Below are 23,988 nucleotides of genomic sequence, written 5' to 3' on the forward strand. Positions count from 1 at the left end.
CCTCCTTTCTCCAATACAACCTCCACAAAGCCCAGCCAAGATCGCGGGACCTCCTTTCTCCAATACAACCTCTACAAAGCCTAGCCAAGAGCGTGGGGCCTCCTTTCTCCAATAAAACCTCCACAAAGCCCAGCCAAGATCGCGGGACCTCCTTTCTTCCACACAACCTCCACAAAGCCCAGCCAAGAGTGTGGGACCTCCTTTCTCCAATACAACCTCCACAAAGCCCAGCCAAGAGCGTCAGACCTCCTTTCTCCAACACAACCTCCACAAAGCCTAGCCAAGAGCGTGGGACCTCCTTTCTCCAATAAAACCTCCACAAAGCCTAGCCAAGATCGTGAGACCTCCTTTCTCCAACACAACCTCCACAAAGCCCAGCCAAGAGCGTGGGACCTCCTTTCTCCAACACAACCTCCACAAAGCCCAGCCAAGAGTGTGGGACCTCCTTTCTCCAACACAACCTCCACAAAGCCTAGCCAAGATCGTAGGACCTCCTTTCTCCAATAAAACCTCCACAAAGCCCAGCCAAGAGCATGGGACCTCCTTTCTCCAATACAACCTCCACAATGTTTCCCCAAGCAAAAAACACTGCAGAAAAAAAATAACAAAACAAACATAAATACAAAGGAAAAACCCATCAGCTTCTTGTTGTTTGCCAAGTTAGTGCTAAAGTCACTCCTATCAGTTACAGCTCAGCCCTTTATTTGGTGTGTAGTAAACATTAATCTTGGCACAGATTTCTGTAAAGTACTGTAAATGCAATAAGCAATGTCCTGGCTGGCTCCTTTTTTTATTTCTTAGCTGTTTACCATGTGTTTCTCTCCTCAGAGGTCTGTGCGGGTGTTCCAGTCTGCCATCTGGTTCCTATCTGTTCAATAGTTGTAGCAATAGTAACAAAGCTTGCCACCGCTGCAATGTGCCACTCTTTAAGCCACTGGCAGTGGGTCCCCACTTTCATTCACCACTTCCAAAGCAAACCTTACTTCACATGTCTCTCTAGGCATTTACTATAATTATTCAGGAATGCAGAATGCTGTTGTGAAAAGGACAAAGTGTAGGCTGATAACTGGAGTACCGAAACAAGCTGCATTTCCAGACGCACCCAAAACACAACCACCCCTACACTCAACCATGGATAAAAGAGACAAATGCTGCTGCATGACATTGCACATTAAAAATAACTCTCGACTCAATTTACACTCCAGTGAAGTTAGCCTGAAATAACTGAACACTGTTCTACTAACTTTAAATTATTTTGTTTACTGAATTAATTAAACAACGTACCAAAGTATGTGATTGCACACACACTTATTAAATGTTACAGTAGTGATGACCTTGCATACTGACAGACAGGACTACTTCACCTAGTATGTTTTGCATTTAGAATTTCAGATGGAAAAAAACCCCAAAAAACTACACATTATGTGGCTTTGTTGTGAGACCTGTGTACTCCAAGCTAAATTATAAGTCTCCCAAGTCTCCATTCATTTGAACTGACTTATTGTGCAACATGTGGGGACTCCCACTGTCTTTTAAAAATAGCTACCGCACTTTTATCTCGGCTGCAGTTGGCTTTTTGTTCTCACAGTTGGTGTTGCAGTAAAGGCAGATGTGGCATATTTCTTTTAAAAAGCCCCAAGGGATCATCAAAACATTATGTCATGAATTGAAATCTCTTTCCAAAAGGACGTAAAGAAATGTGAAACACATGCCATACCCTGTCAATAAGCATTGCAGTTTGGATGGCACTTTTTCGATAGCATTAGTCTACAAGATGTTTCCATTGTTCTGTTGGGATACAAGGTCACGAACGCTACTGCGTGTATATTTCTGGCATGTTGGGGTATCCAGGGAACTGCACAAAACAAACAAACAGCAGAATCCAGGAATCAAAGTGTGTGCAGCACGTGTGATTGACACAGCACAGTTAAATGAATAAACACAATATCCCACAGGAGTCACAGAACAAACACGATCTGTGTTCTTCTGTGTTTACATGATAAACATTGGAGTTTCATTTTGCTCCGTTTTAGTTGTATTTTAGGAGAGCCCAAATGCATATGTTTACACCTATGAAAATATGGCAATAGGAAAGTATAATACTAGTTTCCTCTCTGGATATAATGCTACACTAGTAGCACTCCCCATGCATACACATAACAATTACAGGGTTATCAGTGGCAAACAAAAGACTCTTTCACTCAGCATCTGATGAAATAAATTGAAACATCATGGGAGAAACATGTAGTAGAAAGTGCGTTTGTATACAACCACCTACTGTAATTGTTCTTTCCAAAATAGTTAAACATTTCACTTACTGTACACTCAGTTAAAAAAGGAAAGTATTAGTAATTGGATTTATTTTAGAATGCCCGATGTTGTAATTTTAACAATTGTCTTTGCTTGCAATTGATTCTGTGTAATTGTGCGCCCTTGGAAATCAGACATACAGTAAATCTTAATAGGCTCTCATCAAGGTTAAAAATGTAACAATAATACAAAAATAATAATGTAATTAACAAGGATAAATGTGCAATTTACCACGGTGAACTATGATGCATTAGTATATATATTCTGTATGTGCTACACCTTTTCACTGTGCCTTTCTTGAGCTTCCTGCACTTTGTCATGCCTTCTTATAGTTAAACTTTTCTACAGAGGAGAACCGCACTGCTGCTTACTGGCTCAGTGCTTCACAGGGGATTTTAAGAGTCACCTTAGCCCATTTAGAACCAGTGCTCAGGTAACTGCATGACTTCCAGGATTACCTGAGGCAACACAGACCACCTGTGCTGTGAATTTAACAGGCATTTATCGTAAACCTCACATATTTAACCATGCTCATACAGGTATGAGTAACACCACATCCACTAGCTGCTTATTTAGTATACTGTACTGCCAAGTATATAAGAAGCCATTAGTATCCAGAGACACTACAGTACTAAGGGGCATCTTGGTATAGAATCTTGCTCACCAACAACCCAAACCACAAAAGTGTTGCACTGTTATTTGCTTCATGTACTACACTTAACATATTACAAGCACAGGAACACCCATACTTTCTGGATGCATCTATATGAACTGTATCATTACTATTTATATCAAGTGTACAGTAACACACATTATCAGAAGCTCAGGAAGCAAAACAGAAAAATATTTGCATGTAAAGTAACTTTTTTCAGGAGATAAAAGTAGGTACAGAGATAATGTAGTTTAATAACGTAATTCACACAAAAACAGAATGTTTTTGTTTATTTAAAATTTCTATACACATATTTCCTTCTTTTTTTTTTTTTTTTTTTTTTTTTTTAAATCGGACAAGTCTATATGATGGGAATAAAAGGGTTATCACTTTCTCTTGTCATGTTACTCAACAACCTGCATAAAGCAATCTGTGTTTATATGGAACACGCTCAGTCTATCCCTGGAGATCAGTGCATGGGAAGTGGTATTTAAGTGCTGTATGCTGACGATACAGAACAGTACAGTTCATTGTGTTCAGATACAGTACTGCACAGCTCAGCACCAGGATACTGTCCAGCAGGGGAAGACCACGCAGAGCGTGTTCTTTCAGAGTTACGCATTAACAATTAACAGAACCAACTGGCTGCAAAAGCTCGGCCTTAGATAATGAACCCCATAATTCATAAATAAACAAATACATGGGTGCTGTGTTGGTATTACTGTATGTCACACAAAAATGAAATCAGCACACTTACACAATCATAAATACGGTAAGTCCAATTAACAATATGCCATTTTTGCTGCAGTTGAACTGACTGTTACCAGTCTGTCTGCTGGAAATAATAACTATAGAACATCTACTAACAGATGGAGTTAACATATTATTATTATTATTATTATTATTAGTAGTAGTAGTAGTAGTAGTAGTACAAACTATATATTGTACATGCGTTAACTTATTTAAACTAAATATCAGGGTACATCAAATGGTTAAAACAAATACAGTACAGTTATTTATTGTGCCACCTGCACAGGAAGTCGCTAGGGAAGCATGATTTCTTCACAATTCAAAGCCCCTATAATTGAAGACACTGTACCCACTTAAGAAAAGGAAATCTAAACATTGTGAGAAGAAATAAATAATAACGAACATCCATAAAACAAAAACAATGAAACAAAAGAGAGAATACTCAGACAAGCCACCTTGATTATTAATAATAATAATAATAATAATAATAATAATAATAATAATAATAATAATAATACCCTTAAGACTACCACTGTATTTTGTACAGTAATTCTGTAGTACAACTCTATGAGCTGTACAATGCTTTCACTAAGCTTAATTACTTTGCAAATTTTTTACCATAGTACATTTTGAATAATAATAATAATAATAATAATAATAATAATAATAATACCTAACTTTTTGCTCAAATCCCTGCAGATTGAAGGAACAGAGACATGCTTCTTAACCGCTCTACAGCACATCTCAGCATATTTCAGAGCTGTCTTTTCTGGTCTATTATTCAGCCAGGCATTTTATGCATCCTTATGTATTATTATTATTATTTATATTTTTTGCAGAACCAGATCTTGGAGGAAACTGCACTGTGTGCACTAGAATATGATGCAACAACCATAATAAAGACATACATACATAAACAAATAAATAAATAAACAAACAAACTAACAAACAAAAAAACAAACAACCATTTCACAGTTGGAAAGTAAACCAAAACAACAATTAATCAATCAATCACTAAATAACTGAATCAATGTTGTACTTACAATATAGAACCACTACAGTAATGAAAACTGTGCCTATTTTTCCCCATACAATAAAGCCATTAAAAAAAGACTAAACGCAGCCACTTAAATGCTAAATGTAAATGCCCATGTAAATATACGCTATGATACTCCCTTTCCATGTGACCTGGAAGTAGTGACACATATTCAATATTTTAACATTATTCAGCAGGTTTCATTCAACTTTATGATGCAAAATGAATTAATTCTACAGGGTGGTGCAAAACTTTTGTACATAGCTGCAGGTGCCCTGTACAAATTCAAAAGGAAATTGTGTTTATACATTTGAATTACCGACATAAAAATGCTATCAGATATTTACAGATCTTGCGAAACAAACCTGAAGATTTATAAAACAAGATTTATAAGCCAATTTCTTATATATATATATATATATATATATATATATATATATATATATATATATATATATATATATATAATATATATATATACTATAGATATATATATATATATACTGACACTAATTCAAGGGAGTGCATTCGAAATGCAAAAAATATTGGCAATAGCTGCAAATCACATTATCAGTTAGTATCTTGTGCGTTTAAAAGCCTTCCTGTTACCAGTTGTAAATTGAATGTGTTGATATGTAACTCAGCTCCATTTACAATATCAAGTACAATACGTTTGTATACGGTACTGTTACAGTTTGATGCTTTGTATCAAGCCACTAATGGGAAATGCAAAGAACTCCAGGAAAATGAGTGCATCTATGTGCTTCCAATATTACTGCAATGTTAAATGTATTTGTGCAATAAAACCGAGAGCTAGACCTACCCTGTATTCCTGTACTATTTTAAAACAACACCATAGAGTACACTACTAAATGTGAAATATATGCAAGCTATAAAAATGAACAATGGCAGATTCGTCTTCAGCCACTATTCATTTCGTACAGCACAGAATTCTGTGTGTGTGTTTTGGCTAGATGCACTGCAAGAAGAGCAAGTTTAAAGGAACAAAAAAAAAGAAGAGCTACAGAGTTTAAGGGTTACCAAGTTTTTTTTTTTTTTTGTAAAGGCATGTAGTTCATACAGTGTATTTCCAGCAATGTTGCTTTTGAAATTATTTACCATTGTAAACAATGTTAAGGTATTTGTATTACGCAAAAAAGAAGATAGCATTTAATAAATCTGACCCAGTTGAAAAAAAGTTCATATTTTACAAAATGAATGCAGTATTCATGTGTGTAGCGTCAATCTGATAAAACTACACTGTATTTGATTATTAATCTTGCATTGCAACCCTGTACTGCCCTGTAGTACCTGTCACCTTAGGTTAAGGTGTCTGCCAAATAAATAACAATAATAATAATAATAATAATAATAATAATAATAATAATAATAATAATGTGAAGTGGAATCAATCTGTGTTACATTAAATTATAAATCACATACTGTATGAGAAATCAACCAATCACTGGTAAGGGTTTGTCAAGATTCTAATACCGCTGAACTTGTGTGTAAATGTCATCTCATGCTTTGAACAACAAGTAAATCACTCTTTGTTTTTGAGATGAATGCACATTGTGTACATGCTGTCTTTTATTAGAACAGAAATTATTCTGCACAGTACAATAAGAGACACCTCACACACAACCTATTCACTTAATGTACTGTTTTATAGTGGTTCTGGAATTCATAGACTTAAAAAAACATATTAAATCAGGAAAAGTAGCACTTTAAAGACACATATTAACAGATTTTTAAAAGTGAACAGTATCTTTGGCAAAGGAATGTGGATCAACTATGGTACAATATATTACGTAGCTGTAGACAACTCTTTCCTTTTGCACCCCACCTCCCCACCTCCTACTTTTCTCATGGAAAATCTGCTTTGCACATAATGTGACATTAAACCTGTTAAAGTTTCCTCTTTCCTCTGCAATTGGTGGTAGACACAATAATGGAAATGTTAGTGCTATATGAATACTATTATTACAGCTAATAATGCAAATACAATTCTCTACTAATTGTTTTATACTCTAAAGTGTCACAATAGCCAACCACAATTATAAAAAGAAAAAAAAAGATTCAGGGCTGGATTGTGGTTGACTGATTTTGCTGCAGTATGCTTTCTTTCCTTAAACTAAAATGGAAAAAAACAAAACAAAAAAAAAAAATAGTTGCTATTTTAAAAATTGTTTTTAGAAATGTTCTGTAATTTCTTATTTTAGTACTGGATAAGCCCATGAAACTAACAAGCAACCATCCAAGTTAGAGCTGCTAAGCCAAACAAACAAGAAATAAGACAAAAAAACAGAAAACTTGAGCGTGCATAAGTATTCACCCCCCCAACGTCAATACTTTGTAGAGCCACCTTTTGCAGCAATTACAGCTGCAAGTCTCTTGGGGTACATATCTATAAGCTTGGCACATCTAGCCACTGAGATTTTTGCCCATTCTTCAAGGCAAAACTGCTCCAGCTCCTTCAAGCTGGATGGGTTCCACTGGTGTACAGCAATCTTTAAATCACACCACAGATTCTCAATTGGATTGAGGTCTGGGCTTTGACTAGGCCATTCCAAGACATTTAAATGTTTCCCCTTAAACCACTCGAGTGTTGCTTTAGCAGTATGCTTAGGGTCATTGTCCTGCTGGAAGGTGAACCCCTGTCCCAGTCTCAAATCTCTGGAAGACTGAAACAGGTTTCCCTCAAGAATTTCCCTGTATTTAGCACCATCCATCATTCCTTCAATTCTGACCAGTTTCCCAGTCCCTGCCGATGAAAAACATCCCCACAGCATGATGCTGCCACCACCATGCTTCACTGTGGGGATGGTGTTCTCGGGGTGATGAGAGGTGTTGGGTTTGTGCCAGACATAGCGTTTTCCTTGATGGTCAAAAAGCTCAATTTTAGTCTCATCTGACCAGAGTACCTTCTTCCATATGTTTGGGGAGTCTCCCACATGCCTTTTGGCGAACACCAAACGCACTTGCTTATTTTTTTCTTTAAGCAATAGCTTTTTTCTGGCCACTCTTCTGTAAAGCCCAGCTCTGTGGAGTGTACGGCTTGAAGTGGTCCTATGGACAGATACTCCAATCTCCGCTGTGGAGCTTTGCAGCTCCTTCAGGGTTATCTTTGGTCTCTTTGTTGCCTCTCTGATTAATGCCCTCCTTGCCTGGTCCGTGAGTTTTGGTGGGCGGCCCTCTCTTGCCAGGTTTGTTGTGGTGCCATATTCTTTCCATTTTTTAATAATGGGTTTAATGGGGCTCCGTGGGATGTTCAAAGTTTCAGATATTTTTTTATAACCCAACCCTGATCTGTACTTCTCCACAACTTTGTCCCTGACCTGTTTGGAGAGCTCCTTGGTCTTCATGGTGCCGCTTGCTTGGTGGTGCCCCTTGCTTAGTGGTGTTGCAGACTCTGGGGCCTTTCAGAACAGGTGTATATATACTGAGATCATATGACAGATCATGTGGCACTTAGATTGCACACAGGTGGACTTTATTTAACTAATTATGTGACTTCTGAAGGTAATTGGTTGCACCAGATCTTATTTAGAGGCTTAATAGCAAAGGGGGTGAATACATATGCACGCACCACTTTTCCGTTATTTATTTTTTAGAATTTTTTGAAACAAGTTATTTTTTTCATTTCACTTCACCAATTTGGACTATTTTGTGTATGTCCATTACATGAAATCCAAATAAAAATCCATTTTAATTCCAGGTTGTAAGGCAACAAAATAGGAAAAATGCCAAGGGAGGTCAATACTTTCGCAAGCCACTGTACACAAGTCAGACTTCTATTCAGAGGCACAAAGACAGCAAAGACAGAGAACAGAAAGAAACAAGACAATGTAAGGTCTAGGAATACCAGACAGAAAAGGCAGGTGAGAAACAAGGCTGAAATAGACTGGTCAGAGAGTCATCCATCCCCACACAATTAGAAACAGGCTGCCTGGATCTGGACTGAATGGAAGGCTTGCAAGAAAAAAAAAAAGGAATTCATTAGTATGTTAGAAAGAAGATGCACTTCAAGCCAGTCTTTCTGGAATAGACAGAAATTAAAGCAATAATATGGGGGGGGGGGGGGGGGTATGTGTAACCCTAAATATACTGGATTCTGTAGAGATGTTTACAAAGAGATACTGATTCAGTTCTTGAATGGTTACCCACTCACTGGACCCTCAACCCTACTGAGTTTCTTTGGAATGACCTTGAAGATAGTTAATATCAGCAACTGTATATCAGTTTGACCCCGTTCACACTGGCGGTTTAAGGCGGATTTTCTCATATGTGAACGCTGCAAAAAAGAACAGGTAGCCCAGGGCTGGCCCAGATTTAGGCCACCATTTCGGTGTGGCCCAGGGCCTGCAATCCAGGACCAGGGCTGGTCTTTACATATATATATATATATATATATATATATATATATATATATATATATATATATATATATATATATATATATATATAACGCAAAGCAGACTTAGGGCCGACTTTTCATATCATATTACCAATTTTATTATATAGCTCAGTAGCAGGGATCCTAGAAATCCATTTGCTGCAGAATAACAAGGACAAACACACATTTTTGTCCTTGTTAGAGGCAGATCATTGCAGAACACATGGGAAGCGCTAAACAAACTGAATGAAAGGAAACGTAAAACAACAGCAAACTTGGGATTCTTTGTTCTGAGACGCTGGCGTCGAGCACAGAAGTCTGGCTGGAGAACGCTGCAGCTCTATTTTACAACAGCCACCCGGATGACAAAGACTAACTCTGACTTGAACTACCACGAATATTTTTTTATTTTGTTTTGCAAGAGGAAACTATTTGTAATATCTGAAGTAAAAAAAAAAAAAAAAGTTTGTTTGTTTTATTGATTAATGGCACTGGTAATCTTGGAATATGAAAGTGTAACAATTTGTATTTTCACTGTAATATTTCAATGCCTGTTAGTGATTATTATTGTTAATGTTATTTTACAGGCAACACAGCAGTAGTTTGTTATGTATCGTTTCCCTTAATGAAGTTGCCGTAGCTATACAAGTGGGACAAGGGTTTTATTATAGCCATATGTTTGGTAATCTTCCAAGAGAAGGGGTAATGCTTCAGTCTTCAGTCTACTGGTAATGGTTAGACACTAGAGACTAATAATGACAATGATAATAATAACGAGTAAACAATAGAATAGTTTAACAATCTTGTTTGTAAACAAAGACTGTAGTCATGCAGGTTAAACAAATAAGTATAATTAATAAGAAACATGTGTAATGTAAAATATGCAAGTTGCTGTTTCCTGCGTTTGAAATATCTCCGTGTTCTTGAGAGAATAATGTGATTGTGGGTTACAAACCATAACATTAAGGCAAAATAGTCACTAACTGATATGGTTTTTTAATAAATACCATAAAATTGCTATTGTGCTGCATTGGAAAAAAAAAAGATATTAATAAGAAACATCTTCTACAAATCAAGGATTTCTGTTCTGGTAGCTCTTCCATTCTGAGCGCAGGCGATCGTTCCATAAAAACAACAAGCAATTCACCACATTTTAGGCCTGCTACTCAGTCACATATGTGAACGTGCAAAGGCGCCTTAAACTGCAAATGTGAACGGGGTTGCAGACCTGAATATGCGGCAGCCCTGGGCGGGCCCGGTAGTGTGAATAGGGTCTTAGTTACAAGGTGAAGAATTGAAGAATCGCAACTCCTGTGTTGTGCTGCGCTTGTGTACTCCTTGCTAAAGAATCTAGGGGCTTTTTAAGATGCCAAAGGAGGTCATACTAAATACAAATGTATTAAACAAGGGCTTCCACTCCGATTTTAATATCTTAAATGGCTTGATACATTTTGGTACAGTATTTATAAACTGTTATAGACTTCAGTTAGACTAAACTTAGTTTATTCATACAAACATATAACCAGTGTTCTATGCAGGGGTGATAACTATTCTTTCAGAAAAAAAAGTGGTGCAAACTTTGCACTGGAGCAAAAGCTCAGTAAAACAGGTCCAAGGTATCAACTACTGTTTCTACACCTAAAAGCAGAGAAGTGAATTCATGCATAAATGTTAATTAAATCGCTTCAATTGCCTATATAGTACAGAGACTATACAGTACGTGCAACTGGTCTTAGCTTATACCTATTATAATCTTACATTATCAATGCAGCATATAAACTTTGTTCACAATGCAAATGACATCCTAACAACGGAAATATTACAGGTAAGCCTTACACTTTGCAAGGCAGAATTCCTAACAATGTCACCCTCTAAAACTAAATTGCATTTAATCAGAGCACATTTTGCATATTTTCCAGTCAACCAAGATTAGCTTTACCACCTTTTCTTTCCGTTAAAGTTTGCTTTGTTGTGCCATGAGGGCTGAAGAACTGATATGTGGCAGAAAGTACATAGAAATGTGGTGAGGTGACCTTTAACAAGTACTTCAGAGAAACATTTCGGGGTTCTGCATGCAAGAAAATAAAAAAAAAAAAAGATGGAAACTTGTGAAGGCGGAAGAACTCTATGCAGGAGGAAAACAAATCTGCCACTTGAGAGAGATTAAAGAAAAGAAAGAAAAGAACTCATAAAACCGCGAGTTTAGTCACTCCTATGACAGTGAAATCAGAGGCAGTGAAAAGCCACCACAGGCTAATCCTGTTGACGGGACACAGGAAGTGAGAACGACGCCCTAACACTGCCTCCCTCCTCTCAACCACCTGTACACGTATCACAGGATGCAGACACCCCCCCAACCTCATTCCCTCCCACCACCACTACTAGCCCGCACACACACACATCATTTCCAACTTCGTCGCTAAAACCAGATTGCTATCATTTAAAAAAAGAGTTTCACGCTTCGTTTGTGTGTGATGACTAACCTACCCTTTAAAAAAAGAGTTGTTTATGTATGTTTACTTAAAAGGAAAGGTGTCAGCCGGAAATAAATGCACTGATGTGCCTTTTCTTGCGGGGAGGGAGGGGCTCCACGCTCGTGCAGCACCTCTGACTCACAGTTGTTTGTTTGTGGGATACCGTGAAACTGATCAGTCATCTGTGGCCTTGTGACAAACAATTTTCTTTCAGATCACTTTAAGTCCCAAATCACAGCCCTTGCTGCTTAATCATGTATAGTAACATTACCCAGACACCTGAACAGTCTCACTTCCACATTACAATCATTGTAGTGCAACTGGCTACAGCAGACTTACTATTTTACTGTTGGTGGAACTCAGAAGCCAGGTGTAATGATGGCAGTGTGAGCACTATTAAAATCCATTTTCACTAGAATAAATATACTTAAAATAAATGCTTTTTTGCTTTAGATTAAGAAAACCAATGCCACCCTCAGCATATACTGATATACTTAGTGGAGACCACAGGTAAAGAAAAGATAATGGTTTGTATAATATTCACGGACCGGGGATAGAATGTGTGAAATTGAGTCAGAAGCAGATTAATGAGCACAGCTGCTTTTTAACTCAGCAACAAGGAGTGTACAGTATTTTGTAGATGAACTGCTTTAGTGCACTTGGAGAGAAAAAAAAAAAGATTTATAAGGTATTTTGACCTTTGCCAAAACCCATGTTACCTCAGGAATCCCATCTAAGTTGGTGAGTTCACAGTGTTGAAATGACTACCCTGGCAGACCGACAACAACAGCTCAACTTCAGGGTCATCCTGCTTATTCCCCTTGCATTTCACAACAATGACCTCACTCTCCTTCCCAGGAATGTGCTGATTGTTTTATATATCCTGTATACTTTCATGTGTTTGAGTGACCGGTGTGCCTTAAATAAAAACCAAGACCTTGGCAGGAAATGACATGAAACCAGCAAGGAATTCAACAGGGCTTTAAACCGATGTTGTTTACAGTGGATACCCAATAAAGTGATCGTAATTCAATAAGTCAGCACACTTGGAAATAAACCCTAACTTTTTTTATGAGCTATTGTCAGCTGCAGGGTATGGAATCTGTTGATGGGTTTGGTTGTGACTACTGAGTATCTGAGCAAATCCTTTCTTCTGTGCCTTTATGCTCCAAACAGCCCTTCATATGGTGCTATTAAAGAGTGAAAGCAGATCTTGGAGCAGACCATGTTGATGGGCAGCGTTTCTTACATTACCCTCCTACTGGTATTGAGAAGGTACCAGTCAGGGCAAGTGACCAAGGGGTATAAATGAGGTCAAATTAGCAGTAAACGACCCAATGTCTTTCTGCATTACTAGAAATAACGTTTTGGGGTATCACCCTGCACTGAAAACATGTAACAAGTACTCAAAGATCCAAACATCCTTTCAAAGATTCTTAGTAAGAAAGGATTCGGAGTGGGGTACAACAGTGTTGTACTAGTTTACAGGATAAAGGATGCCAAAAAAGTGGGACAATATTTGTTGTTTTGTCCTTTGTGTTGTGAAAGTTTGCATACTCATTGCTCTAAACTAGTGAACAAAATGTTTTGATGCATTTATTCTTCTTAATTCAAGTTTTTTTTAAAGACGTTTAAGTTGCTACAGATAATCGTATTAGTGCTGATGTCACTGTATAACACAATCAGACAGAATACAAACATGTGAGCGGATGAAATGGAAACCGCTCTGAAATACATCTGACCTGGTTTTTATTTTTTTTAAAGCAGTCATTTGCGCTACAGACTGCTGCTTGCTTTTTTTCTGACTTTTGCACATTTAGTTTTTCAGTCACTACAATACTGTAACAAAACTAAAATGTGTTGGATTAAAACCCACCAGCATTTCACATTATAAAAAGAAAGGAGCGTTTAAGAACATGCAAATACTGTATAATAAAACATTACAACAAAAATAACAGCAACAAAGAAAGCAACTAAACAAACAACCCAGGACAAGAACATCTCATCTTTTCCACTGCTTGGTAGGTAAGCTGCTTCTGTAACCACAAATTCTGCATGTTGTATTAATAGCATGCACAACATTAACCTGTCCTCCCTCACAAGTTCTTTTTTTCAGACTGCTATGAGGTATTCAAGGGTAATATTCTATATGATGACAAAAGTAGAAAGCATCCATCCCGTGCAATAACCATCCCGCTCGCTCGTTCCCAGCTGCCAGCTCTGTCTCCAGACACAGTCAATCATGTCAGGTTTACACATCACAATGAATCCCTCAATCACGGGGAAGACTGAGACAGGCAGCATTCTCAGCTTCCTCAGTGTTTGTGGCAAACTGCAGTGAATCCCTACAGAACAGGGAGAGGTGTGCTGTGCATACGTATGGAAACACTACCGATAGCAAAACATTTCTGCATACAAATATTATGGTTTGTGGTAAACCAGGATATAAATGCCAGGCTCACAATCTTTAACCTATAGAATACAGGCTTTAATAGTGTGCCTAAAAAAGCCAGGTAACAAACAGCAGTTAAAGGGCAGTGTCTGGTTATAGTAGCTAGTCGTAAAACAGCAGCTCTGTAAGAAAATGCTGACAGGCATTGCTCTCATCTGAACAGCAGTGCACACACACCGACCTGCTAAACACAAACAGGGTACACTGTATGCAGAGGAGGCAAGAGAAACACCTCCACACACTTCCTGTTTACTGAGGCTCACTTTCAAAACAAACAGGACAGGCTTCTTTAAATCGCCCGATAACATAATACAATAAGATGTGCTAAGAATCTTTCAGCGCCCGAGACAAACATACACTGTTTTTATTTCCTAACACATCTTTCTAATTCTCTACAGCTATCGTTGTAAGAATTAAATAACTATGTTTTGTACATGATGATTTTATTACGGAGTGCTGACTCAACCTCTTTGACCCCCTATCTTTCAGAAACGTCATTTTCCCCCCATCTTCTAGAACTGATTTTGAAGATAATAATGTTGGCTCAGACTTGACGTCTGAAGGAGCTGACACATGCACTGTGCTCAGCTAACATAAGATTTTTAACTGTCCCTACTCTTTGTTTCAGGACTGTAGTGATGGCATAGCATTTTGCTACTGGGCTCCTGATCTGGGGGAATCCGTGAAGGACAGTCAATCATTGACCGCTTTTAAACCCAGACTTTAAAGCCTTTTTGTTTGCAAATGCTTTATTGGATTGCAAAACAGTGAAAGCTGATTCTCTCAAAAAGCTATATAAAAATACAACTGCACTGCATTGAGACTGTATTAAAGCAGGTTTTTTCTCTGATAATAACAGTCTCACACCCTTTAACGAGACGCTCGTCCTTGCCAGCAGCTGCTCGGCCTGGGAAGCAAAGGGCTATGCTGTAACCAGCACCCTGCAAAGCCTGCTTTTCAAAATCCACACAGCAGTGCGATTAATGCTGAATGACCTTTCAGAATTAACAATTGGGCCAAAGGCCATTTTTAAGGAATAAAATAATTAACTGATTACAACTACCAAGAAACTACTCGCAACAATACGGAAAGGCTTGTTATCTGTGCTTGGTCATTAAAACCGAATGAGCACCAGCAACCCAGTGAAGCATCTGCGACCCTGGCCATATCGTACCCGTGCACAGGGCCACACTAATAGGATATATATAAATTGATGAAATGTAATAGCATTAGCTGCAATAATCAGATTGTGTTCATGTTGGCATAATGACTGCCCCAATCTGTCATTTTTATTTTCATTGTTAACATCCTGACAACTTTTTACATTTATAACTTTAAAGTCTGTTTCAAAGCTCTTTTTAAAATGGCTGCTCTAGTGCACTGGGGTTTGAGATCTGTTGTCTAAATCACTGCAGGAAGAGCAATAAAAAAAACATAACAAGTGCTCTGGCTTGTCTGTTCTGTACCACATCATGGATCGCTATTGCCGTGTTACCTGTTTGACAATGTGGGCAATAATCCTGACACTAAGGGTACACTAGAGCGGATATTTTGAAAAGAGCTATGAGACTTTAAAGTTATTAAGTGTAAAAAGTTCTCAGGATGTTAACAATAAAAAGATAAATGACAGGTTTGTTATTTAAACAGTTGGAGCAACATGTGGGGATGTGCAACGCTGTGTTTTTGAGAACCCTGCTACTTACCCTTTAAATGTGTAACTAACCTAGAGATTCAACCTGGTTTAAGACTACGCAAACATACTGCTCTCTATACTGCAAGCAAGCCCTGTGTGTGTGTGAGAATGGGTGCTACAGGCAGTTTTATGGGCGGAAAATGGAACGAAATAATAAAGTGTGTTCTGTTAATTAAGAATTCTCTGAAAACACAAAAGTAGATGTGACATGAAAGAACACGTCTCAAAAAAACAACAACAAAATTCTCTTGAGAAGAACAAGACCATTCTAAACAATCAGCATCTTAACGTAAATGAGATGACCTAACAAAGAGCAGCCTCTAATGACTCACGCTCTGCTCCACTGCCCTATAATGAATGCTTTCGGTGGACTACAATCTACACTCCTCATTCACATGTCATTCCACAAGCTAGTCTGCTGCTCTGCTGCTGGAGAGCTATGTCAGAGGCCAGGTTCTGAAAATGGCAGTCTTTTGTGAGAAGAGGTTGCCATTCTCATTGGCAGCAGCTTTATGTTAAACACGTTGGTGTGAAAACCACTTGGAAGGATATGCTCCTTTTAAACCCTTTTACAGTCTTTTTAAAAACATTTCAAACTTGAATCAGGTGTTTTCTGCTGTCTGCTGCCATGGCCTTACACAGAGAACACCTCCATGGTGTACAGTACCCTCTGCACTGTTTCTTGACATGTTACAGGCTGCATGATCTACTAAGAGCAGATGTTGTTGAAAACTTGTACCAAAGTGCATCCAGGTTGGCTCACCATTGTTACTCTTATTGCAAGAAGATTGGTTTAGTATTCTGTAACATTGACCTGAATATCAAAGGCTCCACACAATCCCTACATGCAATATGACATCAGTCTGAAGAAAACGTATTACTGATTTGCTGTTTACATTGCTGCTACTTCCTTAACTGTCATAAAACTAAAACAATGGGCCCAATCCACTAAGACTTCACTCGTTCAAAAAACAAACACATATGAGCGAATAGTCCCAATGTGAACAAAGAGTGACGGAACAGATCATCATTAAATCTGTTACGGTACTGTAACGTGTGAGATGTGGAATTTGAAGGCACTGGAACAAAGCAAGTGTAATCTACATTCATGGCGTTTATGCTGCACCAGCAAGTTGCCTGATGCACACCCTATTCAAGAAACGCATCATTTTCACACTGAAAGCTAACAACATACAGTTAAAACCTATAGATAAAAAGAATACAATTGTATTTAGAAATGTTCTATTTAAAGATTGTATATTATATATATTCCGTCTTTTTTTCATTGGTCACACAGTACAATTTTTTTTGTAGATAAACACGTGTAACACATGCAATAAACAATTCAGTGGGATTCATAATTGTAGTATATGAAATATGTAATAGTACATAAAACCACTTCACGTCGCTGGAATAACACACAAAGAACCCAGTCGGTTTTAATATGTATTATCTGTTTAAGAAAGCAGACAAAGCTAATGCATTCACGTAAATACGCGCTGCATGTCATTAGATCCAGCTCGTTCTGTTACTGCAATCAGGCCAAGAGCTTTCAATGGCTATTATTTTTAGAAACATGTCACTATAATTTAAAAATAGCCTGGTGTGCAGAAAGGGAGGGCACGATTTCACACTGAGCTTTGTTCATGACAGCCAGATCGTTGCCCAGAGGAATTACATATAATTTCCTTACACAGCACTTTAAAGGCAGAAAAAAAGACAAAAACAAACCATCTTTAGATTTTATATTGCTTTACTCAAAAAATATTGGATTGGTTGGTCTGACTATAAATATTTGATATCACACCAATTCAAAAAGTTTCACTTTACCCTCGCTGCATTATGTCAGCTGTACAAAGGAGTGCCTTTCATTATAGCGCAAATAGTTCAACACCATAGTTCCACATTTCACTGTTTCTAAAACCCCGGGGCACACCGTTTTACTTTTAGAATTTAAACTTACAGAATAGAATAAATAAATAATAAACAGATAAATAAAAATTTCTGGAATATATTACCTAATGCTATGGTGATTGGTATGTTCTAAGCATTTCTGAAAAGCGCATTTTCTCTACGCGGCGCCGCATTACGTCAAGTTGACATTTTCATGAGTTTGGGACAAAGAAACCAATACGATTCACAGGGGCTGCATGATCGTTTTGTGCGCGGTAATACAGCCATTCACATCTTACAGTACTACAACGAGTTTACTTCACTCTACCGACAATGCTGCATATCTAAGAGAGCATGTGACACGACCTGTTCTATTTTAAAACAAGGGGTCATTTCTACCGAACACGGGTCTATACCGCAGACGGGACGATGCTATATCACACAAGGGTACAGCCAGCGTTTATTTGTGGTCAGGTTAAATGGAAATACACAATAATATTCAGAACCATATTTTCCACAAGCGTTACATAACAATAATAGCTCGTGTAATGCTATTATAATCCGGCAAAATAAATATCCCTTAGTAAACAAAAATAATAATAATAATAATAATAATAATAATAATACATCGTTTCGTCAATATCTCTGCAGAGACTGCTACGGTTGACAAGCGCAGTTTGCATTTGCTGTTGAACCAAATAAGGGCATCGGTGCCTGCCTTACACAGCAAATATTTTGCTGCTTGTGCGCGGTTAATGAGACTGTAGTGTAATTGCTCGTAGCGGTAGACTTTCTTTTTAACCGATGAATGAATATCACACCAAGGCGTTACTTACATTTTCACATAAAACGTTTTATTTTAAAATATATTATTTTTTATTATTATCCAGTTTTGTTCTCCTCACCTAATACATACATTTGACACTATTCATCTTATTGGGTCTAGACTAGAGTAATTTGGAGTACCATAGATTTTATTTTAAAAGAAGATTAAAGACACTGTATTTTATTATTATTATTATTATTATTATTATTATTATTATTATTATTAGAAGGGGGTAGCCGAGTGTCGTGAAAGGGGGCGGGAATGGGTGATCGTGTCTGTCCCTTTACCATGGTCATCTGATCGGTCAAGCCCTTCAAAACTGACAGATCAGTCTCCGCAAAACAGAAGTGAGCCCTGCTTGACCTCCCGCCTCCTCTTCCTCCTCCACCCGGCTCTGACTGCATACAAAACACACACAAACAAAAACTACAAGAATAATACCAGCTAACGACAGGACACGATGTGCAAGAATAAAATCTAACTCTGATTAATCTACCTTTAGCTGAAGAGGCTGGCAAGAATACACGGTCCTGGGCAGCATTCAGACCACATGGTTTTTCTTCGCATTACAGCATCTGTTTTCCGATTTCAGCGCTGCGAGTACACCAGCATTACCATTCAAAGACCCCCCGGTTCTGTAACTATACCCGTTGTGCAATGCCAACAACAAACAAGAAACACAACACTACACGTAAAATGTTCACGCAGCTGCTCACCTTTTTAACTTTCGATTTGATTTTTCTTGCAGTCCAGCCTTTTTGTTTGTTTACCAAACGAGATTTTTTCACATGGTGACTTGCTTGCAGAGTTTCCCAAAGCCCCAAAGCTGTGGGTATTTCGTGGACAAGGTTGAATATGTCGTTGTGTAAAGGAGCGCCTGGTTGTTGTTATTCGCGTTGTTTTTGTTGGGTGAATGTCAGTGTGTGTTGCTGATCCGTGCAGCGTGCAGCTCCTTCTCTCCTGTTTGTTACTCTCTAATGGAACGCCTACTCTCAATCGCTACGTTGTTGACATTCGAACGTTGACGTCATCACTCCCTCATTCACACAATACGCGATACAGATTGCGTTGCTGCCGCGGGCGTTTGGACGCCTACTCAAAGAATCATCCGCAGCGTTTTTGGTGAATTGCCCTAGCTAGCACGTACAGCGCGCAACCTGTCTGCTCACGCGGCGGGATAATTTCTCTATGAGCAGTGCTCGCGCCATGGTTTATAAAACTATGCTGAGCACAAAGAGAAAAAAAAACTGCAGTGGGATGTGGGACTTGTAGTCACATGAAATCATTTCATTCATATTTTAGGCACTTCTAAAGCACTGTTAGCGGTATCTTGCAGGCTGTGTGTAATATACAAAATCCAACATTTTCTTTCACAGTGTTGTAAAAATGCCTACTGAATACTTATTTTCTTTTTTAAAATCAATGTATTACTTATGTATCGGATCAATATAGTATGACTGTACTGCAAATATACAAACAGGAATTTTGGGAGAAAAAGTTCTATTAACAGAATATGGTACCAAACAAATAGTAATTTGCATGTGTGTGTGTGTGTGTGTGTGTATGTGTGTGTGTGTGTGTACACATGGTCCAGTAGTTGAACCAAGGGACTGTGGTGATTGGATACAAATTCACAGATTTTAGAATATTTTTAAACTCCTCGGCTTGTCATTTAAAGCCCTTGGTGGACCAGAGATATTAGCTGGAGCACAGGGAGGTTAAGTGACTTGCTCAGGGTCACACACAATGAGTCACAGGCTGAGCTGGGTTTGAACTGGGACCCCCCTGGCAACTAGACTCGACCATGTGTCCTTATCTCTTATAGGAACTAGACACACACACACACACACACACACATATATATACACACACACATACACACACACACAAGATTCAAGACCAATGTAGGTGTCACTCTTATAGTGCCGAGGATACCTGCATTCCTAAAATATCAAGAAGGTCACGTCAGTCGAGTCCAGAGAAACACCTTGAAGATTTGATATTTTGAGTCCAAATATTCCATCCTTACAGTATTATTAATGTTAAGGCCATATACCCATGCTTATCCAAAATAAGCTCAAAATGACTCAGACTGCACTTCCAGCAACTGCAACTGTACACATTTTACTCTGGAAGGAGAATGTTTTATTGATTTAATAACTGTGTGAGTAATTCAGAACATGTATTATTTTTCAATACCATATCAGTCTCAAAGGACCCTTAGTTTTAAGCTACCGTTGAGAGAAATATTCAGTCAGGAATAAAACAATTGAAACAGAGCAAATCTAGCAAGAAACAACTTGTTACAGGAAATATTCAGCTGCTGTTCTGAGTAGCTTATTCATCCAATGAATTGAATTATAAATTCCCGGGCCACTACAGAGCTGTCAGGGTCTAGAGAATGTGGATTACCTCCTGTGTGACTGTTGTTACCAAGCAAAGAGTAATATTGATAATCCCTGTGGTTGGGAAATGTACAGTGAAGCCGTTTTACAAGTTCAGCACAAGTTCACAGAAAGCAGTATAATAGAAGAAGAAGGCTCTCCAGTGCATTCACAAATTAACATTTTAATAATGTCAGCTTTTGAATTAATAATAGAAGTGAGCAAATCAGGTAAGAAACATTTTGAGAAAATGTGCGCACTTTTTATGCAAAGCGAATCCATCAAATCAGCTAGTTCACTCATATTCGTCCCTGTGCAAATCTTTAGGACGTTTTAATATTTCAGTCTGCTCTTAAATATATTTCAATAAAGCACTGCTTGAAGCTCCAGCCTACTCTAGAGTATACTCCAGTATACCTGTGACAAAGAGAGTTGTCTTTCTTTGTTTAGGTTTTGCTTCAGGTTTCAATCTCCGCTTGCTTCTGGGAAGTGTTACAGGATCACTGTAAAGACTCCTCTCACCCAGCTCCTGCAGCCATTCAGTCCTCGGCCTCCTCAACAGAGACAGCCAGCTGTGTTGAATGCTGTGGTGGGTTTCTGACAAGGACTAATATCAACTCTCTATTTAACCAGGGAGGACGAACTGAGAACATGCTCTTATTCACAGTGGAGGCCCAGGGGAATATGGTGGGGTAATTATTTAGGATAGGAAGAATTGAAGGTATCATTTTTCTTGTACACTGCCTACAATCGAACTTGACCTAGGGATTCATAGAATACACATAAACTGAATGCGAAGTCATTGCCTTAAAGGGCTTGGTCGTTATCTTCTGGAAACATTGTAAATATGAAGTCTGCATTCATGAGCTGTTGAATATGTGACAGTGACAGCGGCAGTATATTTACAAAAACACTTGACCACTGAGTAGATATGGTAGTGAGCACGACTTATTTTTTATTGTTTGTTCTGTATCATCAATGAACTATACCATGTAACACAATTGATCCCACTAGATGTCAGCATCAAAGCTAACGCTTAGTTTTTTTGATATTAACAAGCTACATATCTGAAACAGGGAGAGTAATTCAGATGGACCATGCCAGATTTACTCCCATGTACTCAAATGAATCACACATTGGGTAGACTTGTACTGAAGGCTCAATAGATACACATCACACAATGTGTTACTTTAAATAAACTAAACTAGTTGCTGTGACTTTAAAGAGGAAATGATCTACTCAGTCTTAATGAGCGCCTTCAAAGTGTAACTAGCAGTGTGAAAATGTGCCAGTCTCACTGTGCCCAAGATGTGAAATCTGATCATTCAAATAAAGAAGTGTTTTTCTTACATATCAAGGCATTGGAACAAACTGGCATAAAAAAAAAGTTAAAAGTGGGTCTCAAAGTTTGTCTATCTGGTCTGTTTGAAAGGTCTTGTATGTCTTGTTACTAAGATTCTGGGGTTCTGTTTGTCTGTTTCTGTTTGTCAGTGTGTCCTATGTGTGTTGTTTTGTAGCTTACAAAAATGCATGATTGGTATATCTGTATCTGCAGCCTGCCAAAGGACATCCCTATAAAAAGAGATGTGACTGAACCAATGAATTCAAAAACAATAACAATGGATCACAAGAGGACCTGAATGCTGCACAGTCAGAAGTCAGGGAATGTCTTCATTTCTAAAATGCTAACAAAAAATAATACAAAATAATACAAAATTGCACAACTGACAAATCAATGGCAAATTTTAGTTGAGCACAGCAACTTCGCCCTGGCACAATGTTAAGCTCCTTTTGACCTTTGCTCTCAATAATAGTGACTCTTGAGAACCTTTATAACCTTCACATTTATAACACAGTTAAAACAGTTGTAGCCAGTCCCCAAAGGGACTAGATTGTTTTGGGGTGTTTAAGGCTGTTTATTGAAGGTGCCTCTGCATTCAGTTGTACTGAATAGAAATATGAATGACTGCTAAGTACAGGTGAACATAAACACTGGTTATACTGTGCAATATTACAAAAGAGATTTAATGGCTGACTTCAAGTAAACGTTACCAAAACAGCTTCTGTAAAAAAAATCAATACTATAATGTTCTTGTGATATGCTTTATCCTTTATGAAAAGTTTTTTTGTTGCCGTGTGGAGTGTAGATTCTAATTATGTATTAGAGGGCTGTGTTCATAAAACTGCAAAGCTGAAACTGACTGTCTACAACAGTCTAGATCTATTTAATTCATTAAACAGGAATGAACTTGAAATGGGTTCCAGTTTTGTGAATAAGGCTTAAAAGTCTTAAAAAATGAAACCCTTTAAACCCCCTGTGAATCCCTAGACTGACAGTGATCTGCAAATGAGTCATAACCAGAATACCATGGTGTAAAACCAAAACAAGCCGCACTTCTTCACTGAACTGCACACCGACGAAAGCTGGTCAAGGAATTTCACTTCAAACGAGAGATGACTCATCTCTGAGAGATTCAGTGTTTGCGGTCAATAGCAAATCTGTGCCAGAACACATCCTAGAATATGCTGGCTAAGGGTGTAGGGAGGCAAGCCTGGGCCCAGCCTGCAAGATGTACATGAGATGGTTTTAATAGACAGCAGTTAGTGTGAAAGAAGAAATGAAGCAACTTTTATTACGTAAGTGATTCAGCATTAACAATTATTATTATTATTATTATTATTATTATTATTATTATTATTATTATTATTATTATTAGGCAGATTAATTTATCCAAGGCGACTGACAGGGAAAAGAAAATTCTTACTGAAACAATGCTGAAGGATTATTCCAACCGCCATTCACACAAGCTTCCCTGTGTCATGTTTCCTCTGAGGCTCAGGTAGAGTTTTTGGCAGTAAAAGGAGAACAAGCAGGGAGCTACAGTAAGAGCACTGATCAGAGTAAGAGGCTCTGTATAGAGCAGTTAGCACATGTCCAAAGGCCTGTAAGTTTGCCCCTTGCCTAAATAGGGCTTTGTGTTTATACTTCTGTTCCATGTGGAAGCCAATAAGTACTTTCTACCATTTCAAGTTAGCAATGCATTTTGCATATAGCTATGGCCAAAATGTTTGCATCACCTAGAATTTTAAGATTGAGACATAATAAAAGTATAAGTTAAAAA

The 23,988-nt window shown here is 38.0% G+C and overlaps 1 protein-coding gene across 5 annotated transcripts in view; it reads right to left on the bottom strand.

Moving 5' to 3' along the window:
• Positions 1-19,364, bottom strand: part of LOC121315454 (transcription regulator protein BACH2-like) — a 74,413-nt gene extending 55,049 nt beyond the window's left edge. For 2 of the 5 annotated variants that reach the window (XM_041249561.1, XM_041249560.1), the window contains exon 1: positions 19,199-19,267. The gene's annotated coding sequence lies outside the window, so the exon portion shown is untranslated. Of the gene's footprint in view, positions 1-19,198 lie in introns of all 5 variants that reach the window. The other 3 variants (XM_041249562.1, XM_041249559.1, XM_041249558.1) reach the window with 3 other exon arrangements.
• Positions 19,365-23,988: the final 4,624 nt, after the last annotated feature.

This window comes from Polyodon spathula, chromosome 5 (genome assembly GCF_017654505.1).
Source record: "Polyodon spathula isolate WHYD16114869_AA chromosome 5, ASM1765450v1, whole genome shotgun sequence".
NCBI classification, from domain to species: Eukaryota; Metazoa; Chordata; class Actinopteri; order Acipenseriformes; family Polyodontidae; genus Polyodon; species Polyodon spathula.